This window comes from Bos taurus, chromosome X (genome assembly GCF_002263795.3).
Source record: "Bos taurus isolate L1 Dominette 01449 registration number 42190680 breed Hereford chromosome X, ARS-UCD2.0, whole genome shotgun sequence".
Classification (NCBI taxonomy): domain Eukaryota; kingdom Metazoa; phylum Chordata; class Mammalia; order Artiodactyla; family Bovidae; genus Bos; species Bos taurus.
Genome location: NC_037357.1, coordinates 130,248,380 through 130,259,239, shown reverse-complemented (window position 1 = coordinate 130,259,239; position 10,860 = coordinate 130,248,380). Strand labels below are relative to the sequence as shown.

At 39.7% G+C, this 10,860-nt stretch overlaps 1 pseudogene; it reads left to right on the top strand.

The window, feature by feature from the left end:
* Positions 1-8,909: 8,909 nt before the first annotated feature.
* Positions 8,910-10,026, top strand: LOC790019 (DNA repair protein RAD51 homolog 4-like; annotated as a pseudogene).
* The last annotated feature ends 834 nt before the right edge of the window (positions 10,027-10,860 follow it).

Here is a 10,860-nt window from a genome sequence, read left to right as displayed (position 1 = left end):
TACAAGTTTCTTTCACTTCTTGGAGAAATGCAGTTCCACAAATGGTCTTCTAATGGGAGGGACAAAGAGAGAGAAAAGTGGGGAGTGGGTGGAGATCAGTCTTTCATCACCATCTTCCACAAAATGTCACACCTTTCCTTGATAAGTTACCTTACTACTTAGCCTCTTTTTTAGCTGAATTAATCCACCTTTCAAAGGGTCATAGTTGGAGTGTCTACCTTAGATTTTTATAAATATTTCTGATTGAAACATATGTATCTTTTGAACCCAAGAAATAGAATCCAACTTGGCAAAAGGAGAATTTATTGGTTCTTGTTAATCAGTGTTAAGATCTGAGGCATGGCTAGATCTCAGAGAGGACAGGAACCAAGGGTCTGAATTTCATAAAAATTTTCTTCATCTTTTGTTGATACTGATTTCATTCTCTTTTTTCTTTAGATTTATTTTTTCCATGAGACAGAAGCCATGGTTTCTGGCCAGTCTTGGGTTCACACTTCCACAGTCCCACCTTCCAAGGGAAAGAGATTGCCTTCTCTTAAGCCCCATTTGGAAAGTCCCATGGAAATTTTCTAATGGCCTTTTCCTTAGTTGAGTTCAACTATGAGGCCAGGGTGGATGGGGTATTAAGATTGTTGACTAAAAATATATTCACAACATGAAGGTTGACAGTTTATGTTCTATTCAGTGGAAATTTTTAGGCCTTTAAGCCCAGGAGGCAGCATCTCATGTAACCTTGAGAGAACTGCTCCACAAAGGTGGGGAGCAGGAGTGGAGCCAGGATATATATGAGTTTTGCAACAAATAGCAGATAGTTAGGAACAAAAGCTTATTGTTAATAAAGGAAAACAAGATATCTTGTGTTAAGGAATGTAGTGCTTTTCTCTATATGGAAATATGTAAGAGTCTGGGTTTGCTGAAATCCTTCCTTTGATATGCACCTCACCTATATGGAGCCAGCATCCTGTGTTTTCACAGCCTGAGTTCCCTCAGGGCTCACCATGAGGATGACTACAATCTGATGGCTGCTAGATAAGCAGGTGCTCTTTTCCTTCCTGAGTTCCCTCAGGGCTCGCCAGCTGAGGGTGGCTGGTGGCTGCATTCCTGATGACTGTGACATCCTGTGTTTACTGATATGGCAGGTAGTATTCCATTTCTCAGTTCCTCCTTTTGGTCCCAAATTCAACCAATATTTGGGAGACATTTCATGACCAATTTTTGTCCCAAAGCACTGGGAGGCTCATTCCAAATCATGTGAAAAGCACTGGGAGGCTCATTCCAAATCATGTGAAAAGCACTGGGAGGCTCATTCCAAATCATGTGAAAAGCACTGGGAGGCTCATTCCAAATCATGTGAAAATTCTTATTGATAGGCCACTCCAGTTGCTAATTTCTGGATTAGGCCCTGTTGATAATTAAAATTCTGTGGATCCTATATCTTACTAGTCTATTATAATCCAGGAAATGTTTTCCCTTGTTGCTTCTTCCCATACCTCAAATCATACTATTACAATTATTCTATAAAAGTCATACATGTGATTTATTTCCTCCAGATGTTTAGTCATCATCAATTTTCTTGGAGGCCTGGTTATACACTGGGTACTGTAAGAGACAAACAATCTTATAAAATAGGTTATAAGTAATGTAGCTAGTAATATTGACAGAGTCATAGTGTAGCAGGCAGATACAAATCAAACAATTTGGAAACAAAGAACAAATTAAAACTGATTAGTATAACTAGTTATAATCCAGTTATAATAAACCATCAAGTCCACAGGCGACCAACTGGAGAAGCCAAATTCTGGACAGATCAGATAGACAAAAAAGATAAATGTTTCATCTTTGTTTACAAAGGTATATTTTATCAACTTGTCATAGGTCATAGTATAAGAGGAAAGTTTTTCTGGAAAACAAAAATTAAAGCTACTATAATTTCCCCAAAAGTCATAACAAATCATATTCATCAGTTAATTTGGTCTCATGTAATTCCTGTTGATCTGAATTAAAAAACTTATATCTGTTTTTTTTTTTTAAAGCCCATTTTATGAGTCTTCTTGAAAAAGCATCAGTGCAAAAAAAATGATTATTTTCTATAAAAGACAAAACTTAGCATGGTTAAAAATCAGAGAACAATGAAATGAGCAAGAAACTTGGGTATTTCTGTAATATAACATTTTAAGATAATAACTAGAATTATAACTGATAACATTAAATCAGGGCATATCAGATTTTAGGAATCTATATAAATTTTGGAATATCTGTATGAATGATATTATCCATACACTACAACCTAAGATTCATTCCAATCACTTGACAATATTTTTGAAGTAATAGTGATTGGAGATGAATCTTAGATTATAATGTATGGATAATATCATTAATACAGATATTCCAAAATGTATATGGATTCCTAAAATCTGATATGCCCTGATTTAATGTTATCAGTTATAATTCTAGTTATTAACTTAAAATGGCACCCCACTCCAGCACTCTTGCCTGGAAAATCGCATGGACAGAGGAGCCTGGTGGGCTGCCGTCTATGGGGTCGCACAGAGTTGGACACGACTGAAGCAACTTAGCAGCAGCAGCAGCAGCAGCAACATACCATATAAACTTCGTTTAACAAATTCCTCTCTGAGATGTCTCAGAGACGCTCCTTTGAAGCATCCCAGAGTCAGCTGGAGGCTAAAAGAGTTTTAGTTAGACTTTAATATTTGGTAAGTTAGTTAAAAACATCAAAAAGGTTTCAAAACACAGCAGGATCATAGGTCACTGTGAAACAATACATATTCATTTAACTAAAATCAGAAAAAGATTTTTTAAAAAAATGCAGATTACTTAAGGACACAAACACACAATCTGTTATCAAAAAGAAGCATTCTAAGAAACTTCGTTCAGGGACTTCTCCAGTGGGCCAGTGGTTAAGAATTTGCCTGCCAGTTCAGGGGACACAGGTTGCATTCCTGGTCCTGGGAGATCTCACATGCCATGGAGCAGCTGAGCCCGCATGCCACAACTCCTGAACCCATGCATCACAATTACTGAAGCCCACCTGCCCTAAAGCCCATGCTCCACAACAAGAAAAATCACCTCAATGAGAAGCCCGCAAACTACAACTGGAGAGTAGTCCCCACTCACCACAACTAGAGCAAGTCTGCATGCAGCAACAAGGACCCAGCACAGCCAAACAGAAATAGATACATAACTAAATAAAAAGATTAAGTTTCTGATATTCTAAGAAAAAAGAAATTTCGTTCAAATTCCAGTCTTGTACTTGCTCATGTAACAATGAATTTACTTAATTAACACTAAATTTAATGAATACTGACCATGAACACATTTTTTTCTGAGTAAAATGTAATTTCATCCCTCACACCTTCTTTACTGAAAACACACATTCTACTTCCCTACTTTATACTGAGATGTTTCCATTTGCTCCTTTTAGCTTTAATTGCATGTTTAGAATTAGAATACTCAACTCTTAAAAACATTAATTTCTAGTGAAAACTAAGAAGTAAGCAATTAAGAACTGTCTTTTATATTAGCATTTTGTAGATTGGAGAACATAAACATCAGTGATAATTTCTAAAAACATTTGTTTTCTTATAGAGAACGTCTCAGGGTGGCACCTCTAGACATATTCATTAATAGTCCTAAATACCTTTAGTTTTTGTTTAGTAATTGCTATCTCAGTATCTTTTTTTTTTTAATGATCTAGGTATTCAGCAAATTTCCATAACTTAAATTAGCACAACTCTGGAAGTATGAGTTAATGAATTATCTAGAGAGATCATTTTGGGTTCAGTTCAGTTCAGTGGCTCAGTCGTGTCTGACTCTTTGTGACCCCATGAATTGCAGCACACCAGGCCTCCCTGTCCATCATCAACTCCCGGAGTTTACCAAAACTCATGTCCATCGAGTCGGTGATGCCATCTAGCCATCTCATCCTCTGTCGTTCCCTTCTCCTCCTGCCCCCAATCCCTCCCAGCATCAGGGTCTTTTCCAATGGGTCAACTCTTTGCATGAGGTCGCCAAAGTATTGGAGTTTCAGCTTCAGCATCAGTCCTTCCAATGAACACCCAGGACTGAACTCCTTTAGAATGGACTGGTTGGATCTCCTTGCAGTCCAAGGGACTCTCAAGAGTCTTCTCCAACACCACAGTTCAAAAGCATCAATTCTTCGGCACTCAGCTTTCTTCACAGTCCAACTCTCACATCCATACATGACTACTGGAAAAACCATAGCCTTGTCTAGATGGACCTTTGTTGGCAAAGTAGTCTCTGATTTTGAATATGCTATCTAGGTTGGTCATAACTTTCCTTCCAAGGAGTAAGCGTCTTTTAATTTCATGGCTGCAGTCACCATCTGCAGTGAATTTGGAGCCCAAAAAAGTAAAGTCTAACACTGTTTCCACTGTTGCCCCATCTATTTGCCATGAAGTGATGGGACCAGATGCCATGATCTTAGTTTTCTGAATGTTGAGCTTTAAGCCAACTTTTTCACTCTCCTCTTTCACTTTCATCAAGAGGCTTTTTAGTTCCTCTTCACTTTCTGCCATAAGGGTGTTATCATCTGCAGATCTGAGGTTATTGATATTTCTCCTGGCAATCTTGATTCCAGCTTGTGCTTCTTCCAAGCATTTCTCATGATGTACTCTGCATGTAAATTAAATAAGCTGGGTGACAATATACAGCCTTGACATACTCCTTTTCCTATTTGCAACCAGTCTGTTGTTCCATGTCCAGTTCTAACTGTTGCTTCCTGACCTGCATGTAGGTTTCTCAAGAGGCAGGTTAGGTGGTCTGGTATTCCCATCTCTTTCAGAATTTTCCAGTTTGTTGTAATCCATACAGTCAAAGGCTTTGGTATAGTCAATAAAGCAGAAGTAGATGTTTTTCTGGAACTCTCTTGCTTTTTTGACGATTCAGCGGATGTTGGCAATTTGATCTCTGGTTCCTCTGCCTTTTCTAAAACCAGCTTGAACATATGGAAGTTCACAGTTCATGTATTGCTGAAGCTTGGCTTGGAGAATTTTGAGCATTACTTTACTAGCATGTGAGATGAGTGGAATTGTGTGGTAGTTTGAGCATTCTTTGGCATTGCCTTTCTTTGGGTAGACATTTCTAAAACATAGTTAATTTTAAAGAGTTTACCCAAAAACTCTTTTTTTCCTTTGGTTTTGGACAATTTTTTAAAAGTCTTTATTGCATTTGTTACATATTTCTACAGTCTTATGTTTTGATTTTTTTTGACCACAAGGCATGTGGGATCTTAGCTTACTGACCAGGGATTGAACCTGCACCCCCTGCATTAGAAGGCAAAGTATCAATTGCTGGACCACCATGAAAGTCTCAAACCAAAAACACTTATCTCATTTCCATTTACTTTAAAGTTTCATCATATCAAATTTTTTTCCTTGCAACAGATATAATAAGGCCTTATTTGACTTTATTAGACCTAAGTACAATAAAGTATCATGCTTAATGTTGATGACTAAACATATGTCTAATTAGTTAGATCAACAAACTTTAATACCAGATAACAACTTAATATTAAATATTCCCCACTTCATATGAACCTGAAAGTCATTTTGGTCAGTTTTTTTTATATTTAATTTGTAAGCCATTACCTTTAACTTGCACTCTTTATAAATTGAATTTTGATAATACTTTTAAGAGGTAGAAATATCTCACAGGTATAATGTGTACACAGACATATTCATTCAGCTTCATCTTTGGGGGGCATTGATTGGGGTTCTCCCCTTTTGGACTGATGGGGCATTGGTTGGGAATCTTCCTTTTTGGAACTAGGGAACTGTGACCCTGAGAGACTGATTTGAATTGTTTGCTTGATATTTGATAACACCAGCCATGAATAATTAAGTATGGATGATCAGAGCTCTGTTCCATCTTATAGTCCCTTGAGGTATTTTTGCAAAACTAAGAGATGCTCCCATTAATGAAAGAAAATGCTTCCCATTAATGAAAGAAAAGGATTCCCTAAGATCTTAAGAGCTAATGGCTCAGCTATTATTTCATAGTGAAAGCAAAAGTCTTGTCTGACTCTGCAACCCCATGGACTATACAGTTTGTGGAATTCTCCAGGCCAAAATACTGGAGTGGGTAGCCTTTCCCTTCTCCAGGGGATCTTCCCAAGCCAGAGATCAAACCCAGGTCTCATGCATTGCAGGCAGATTCTTCACCAGCTGAGCCACAAGGGAAGCCCAAGAATACTGAAGTGGGTTGCCTATCCCTTCTCCAGTGGATCTTCCTGAACCAGGGTCTGCTGCATTGCAGGCAGATTTTTTACCAACTGAGCTATCAGGGAAGCCCATATCATAGGGCCTTTTGCAGTTACTTTTATCTTAGGGGAGTGTCTATGTACATGAATGAGTATCTCATATTTGAGTCCAAATCCCTTTCTCTCTTCCTGGTTTTGCTGAAAGTGGGACATGCAAATGTGAGCAGATGATTACTGTTATTTGTTTGTTTAAATAGAAGTGGATATTTGGTAACTGGAAAAAAAGTTCCCTGAAAATAGCCCAAGATGGCTGGGTTTTGTATAAGCAGTTAGAGGATGAATTTGCATTTCTCTTCTTGTGCCTTTGAGATGCAAATGATCTACCTGGGCTCTCTGGAGTTTATCTAATCAGTTTGTGTTACTTGAAACTAAACGGGGGAAAAAGGATGCAGGAATAACATTTAAAACAACAACAACAAAGAAAACCTCATAACTACTGGGAATGCTCCCTCTGCCAAACTTTAATTCATAAGCTTCCTAAGGGTTCATCAAGAATAAATAGTAAAGCCTTAGTCATCTGAGCAAGCAACTTTAATGTATTCCTACTGTTCTTTGTAAGCTAGTAAGTTTATATTGGTGGGGCTTCCGCCTGCCAGTACAGGAGAACTAAGAGACATCAGTTCAATCCCTGGGTCGGGAAGATCCCCTGGAGGAGGAAATGGCAACCCATTCCAGTATTCTTGCCTGGAAAATCCCATGGACAGAGGAGCCTGGCAGGCTACAGTTCATAGGGTCATAAAGAGTCGGACACGACTACAGTGACTTAACACAGCACAAGTTTATACTGTAATACCCAATTCATAACTGAGTATTTTAAAGAGAAGCTATGAGAGCTCTAGTATTTCCTGTTTACATGCTTATGTACGTATATACGTGTGAGATAGCTCTACCTCTGGAAAGTATTGTCAAAATTAAATTTATAAAGAGCTCTATTTGATTGACTTAATAATAGGTGCTTACAAATTATATATAAAAGAAGCTAGACAAAATGAATTTCAAGTTCCTGTGAACAGGGAAATATTCCATTGAGTTAATACCTGACATTAAGGTTAGTTTGTTGATCTAATTAATATAGGCATGTCTTTAGAATCATCAAGATAAGTATAATACTTTTACTGAACCTAGGTTTAATAGAATTTCTATAAAGTCTTATTATATCTGTTGCAAATATCTGTCAGCAAGAACAATAACTTGGTATGATGAGATTTTTGAGTGAATTAAATGCAGTTGAGATAAGAGCTTTTCAGTTCAGTTCTGCTCAGTTCAGTCGTGTCCAACTCTTTGCAACCCCATGAATCGCAGCACGCCAGGCCTCCCTGTCCATCACCAACTCCCAGAGTTCACTCAAACTCACATCCATCGAGTCAGTGATGTCATCCAGCCATCTCATCTTCTGTCGTCCCCTTCTCCTCCTGCCCCCAATCCCTTCCAGCATCAGAGTCTTTTCCAATGAGTCAACTCTTCGCATGAGGTGACCAAAGCATTGGAGTTTCAGCTTTAGCATCAGTCCTTCCAAAGAACACCCAGGACTGAACTCCTTTAGAATGGACTGGTTGGATCTCCTTGTAGTCCAAGGGACTCTCAAGAGTCTTCTCCAACACCACAGTTCAAAAGCATCAATTCTTTGGCACTCAGCTTTCTTCACAGTCCAACTCTCACATCCATACATGACTACTGGAAAAACGATAGCCTTGACTAGATGGACCTTTGTTGGCAAAGTAATATCTCTACTTTTGAATATGCTATCTAGGTTGGTCATAACTTTCCTTCCAAGGAGTAAGCGTCTTTTAATTTCATGGCTGCAATCACTATCTGCAGTGAATTTGGAGCCCCCCAAAATAAAATCTGACACTGTTTCCACTGTTTCCCCTTCTATCTCCTATGAAGTGATGGGACCAGATGTCATGATCTTCGTTTCCTGAATGTTGAGCTTTAAGTCAACTTTTTCACTCTCCTCTTTCACTTTCATCAAGAGGCTCTTTAGTTCCTCTTCACTTTCTGCCATAAGGGTGGTGTCATCTGCATATCTGAGGTTATTGATCTTTCTCCCAGCAGTCTTGATTCTGGCTTGTGCTTCTTCCAGCCCAGCGTTTCTCATGATGTACTCTGCATATAAATTAAATAAGCAGGGTGCCAATATACAGCCTTGAAGTACTCCTTTTCCTATTTGGAACCAGTCTTAGGTAAACTCTATAGTAATACTTATGCTCTGAAAATTATCTGAAATAGTTGCTCCAGATTTTGGTAACAATTACTTGCCTCCTAATTTTCACTAGAAATTAAGATTTTTAAGATTTGAGGATTAAAATTTAAATATGGAATTAAAACTACTAAAAATAATAAAGGAAATATTTTACTACAGTGGGAAAGTGGGATAAATGTTTTGAGTAAAAAAAGGAGTTTTATGCATGGTTGGGCTGAGATTAGATTAAACTTAATTGAACTAATGGATTTTCTTATTAAAAGTTTGGAATTCCCTGGCAGTTGAGTGGTTAGGCACCTTCACTGCCAGGGCCCAGTTTCCATCCCTGGTCCAGGAACTAAAATCCCACAAGGAACATGGAGCAACCAAAAAAAGAGTTGACTGAGGAGCTGCCATGGGGTCCACACCATGCATGCCACCACTGCCTCCTGCCTCCCACACCAGGTCCTAAAAGGGGCCAAGGGGTGGGGGTGGGAGTGGGGAAGTGTCTGGAGAGGGCCTGGCAGATGTGCCTTAGCGGAGTAGCCCTGGACCCCCAGGGAACATGGGTGTGCTCCAGGCCAGACCATGCTTGGGCCTCATCCAGGACATGGTCCAGCTCCTGCAGAGTGGTGAGATCAAGACAGTGGTCAATCTGGTTTCTGCAGACCTGGAGGTAGCCCAGAAAAGTGGCTTGTCTTAAAGGTCTTGGTCACCCTGAGGTGGGCGCTGCTGGCTCAGTTCTCAGCTTTCCCCTTCAATGGTGCTGATCTGTTCAAGGAACTGAAGACTTCCACTGCCATCCTGTCCATTGGCATTGGAAGCCTGGACAAACTGCTTTATGCTTATCTCTATACTGGAGAAGTGACTGGAATCACAGGAGGCCCAGGTAGCAGTAAAACCCAGGTATGTCTTTGGGTGGCTGCAAACGTGGCCCACGGCTGCAACAGAATATCCTATACATCGATTCCAATGGCAGCCTCACAGCCTCCTGCCTCCTCTAGCTACTTCAGGCCAGAACCCTGGATCAGGAAGAGCAGGCAGGAGCTCTCCAGAGGATCCAGGTGGTGCCTGCATTTGATATCTTCCAAATGCCAAAGGTGATATAGGACCTTCCAGGTGCTGTGATTCAGCAGGTGAGCATTTCTTCAGGGACTCTGAAGGTGGTGTTGTGGACTCTGTCCCTGTGGTGCTCATCCCACTTATGGGAGGTTCACAGAGGGAATACTTGGCCTTGATGCTGTAGCTGGCCCACAAGCTGAAGACTGTGGCCCAGGACCTCAGCATGGCAGTGGCAGTGACCAGCCACCTGATGTCAGACAGGGACAGCAGGCAGCTCAAATCTGCCCTCAAATGCTCCTGGAGCTTTGTACCCAGCACCCAGCTTTTCCTAGACATTGGCCAAGGCACAGGAGCCTCAGGCTGCCGGCGCCTGGCATGTCTGACCACATCCCCTCGTCTGCCAACAGGTTTCCAAGAAACAGTGAACACTGGGACCTGTGGGGCACCAGAGCAGAGCCCAGCATTACAGGGAGATCACACATGACTGAGATGTTGATTGGAAAAGAGAGAAGTATCAAGGCCCTCAAGTCCCCTATGCAGTGCTATTCATTGCCAGCAGCCCATGGGGCTGCAGAGAAGCTCTCAGGCTGGGCAGCCATCTCAGTCCTTAGGTCCTCTCTCCAGAAACAATGTAATTGGCAAGAGAGGATGCTACATATCTATACATTTATATCTATAGGTAAAACTAGGATTGGCTGGTATGTTAAACTACATGGAAACATTGTCAAATGAGTGATAAGCCTCTTCAGATTATACATCATGAATAAATGATATTAATATAGGCATTTTAGAAGTTATATGAAGTTTCTGAAATTTGGATATGTCCTACTATAATGTTACAATCTTCGTTGTTATGTTAAAATGTCAAATGTCACAACAGCGGGGATAAGCTTCTTTGTCAGGAAGCATTGTGATCAGATTTTTATTTTTTTATTTTTTTATTTTTTTCAGATTTTTAATTTTGCCTTTCTAAGAACTTTATCATTCATAGACAGATAAGCTGATGCTTTGAAGAAAAGCCACATCTTCGAGAAGAGTCACAGAAAGGAAATTTTGAGGACAGGTGTCTGATGACTTTTAAATCATACTGCTAAAGTAGGTAAGATATTTTAAAAGACTAATGGAAACTCCGATTTCATAAAACTGTTAGTAAAAAGGATTAATGGATAGGACTGAGTAAACTGATGAATATGGTTATAATTTTTTTTGGTTTTGCATGAAATATCACTAGCTTTTAGTCCGTGTTTTCACAGATGTTAGGAGACCTTTCCCCTTAAGTATATTTATGACACAGTCAGAAAGTTGAAATTAATAGATA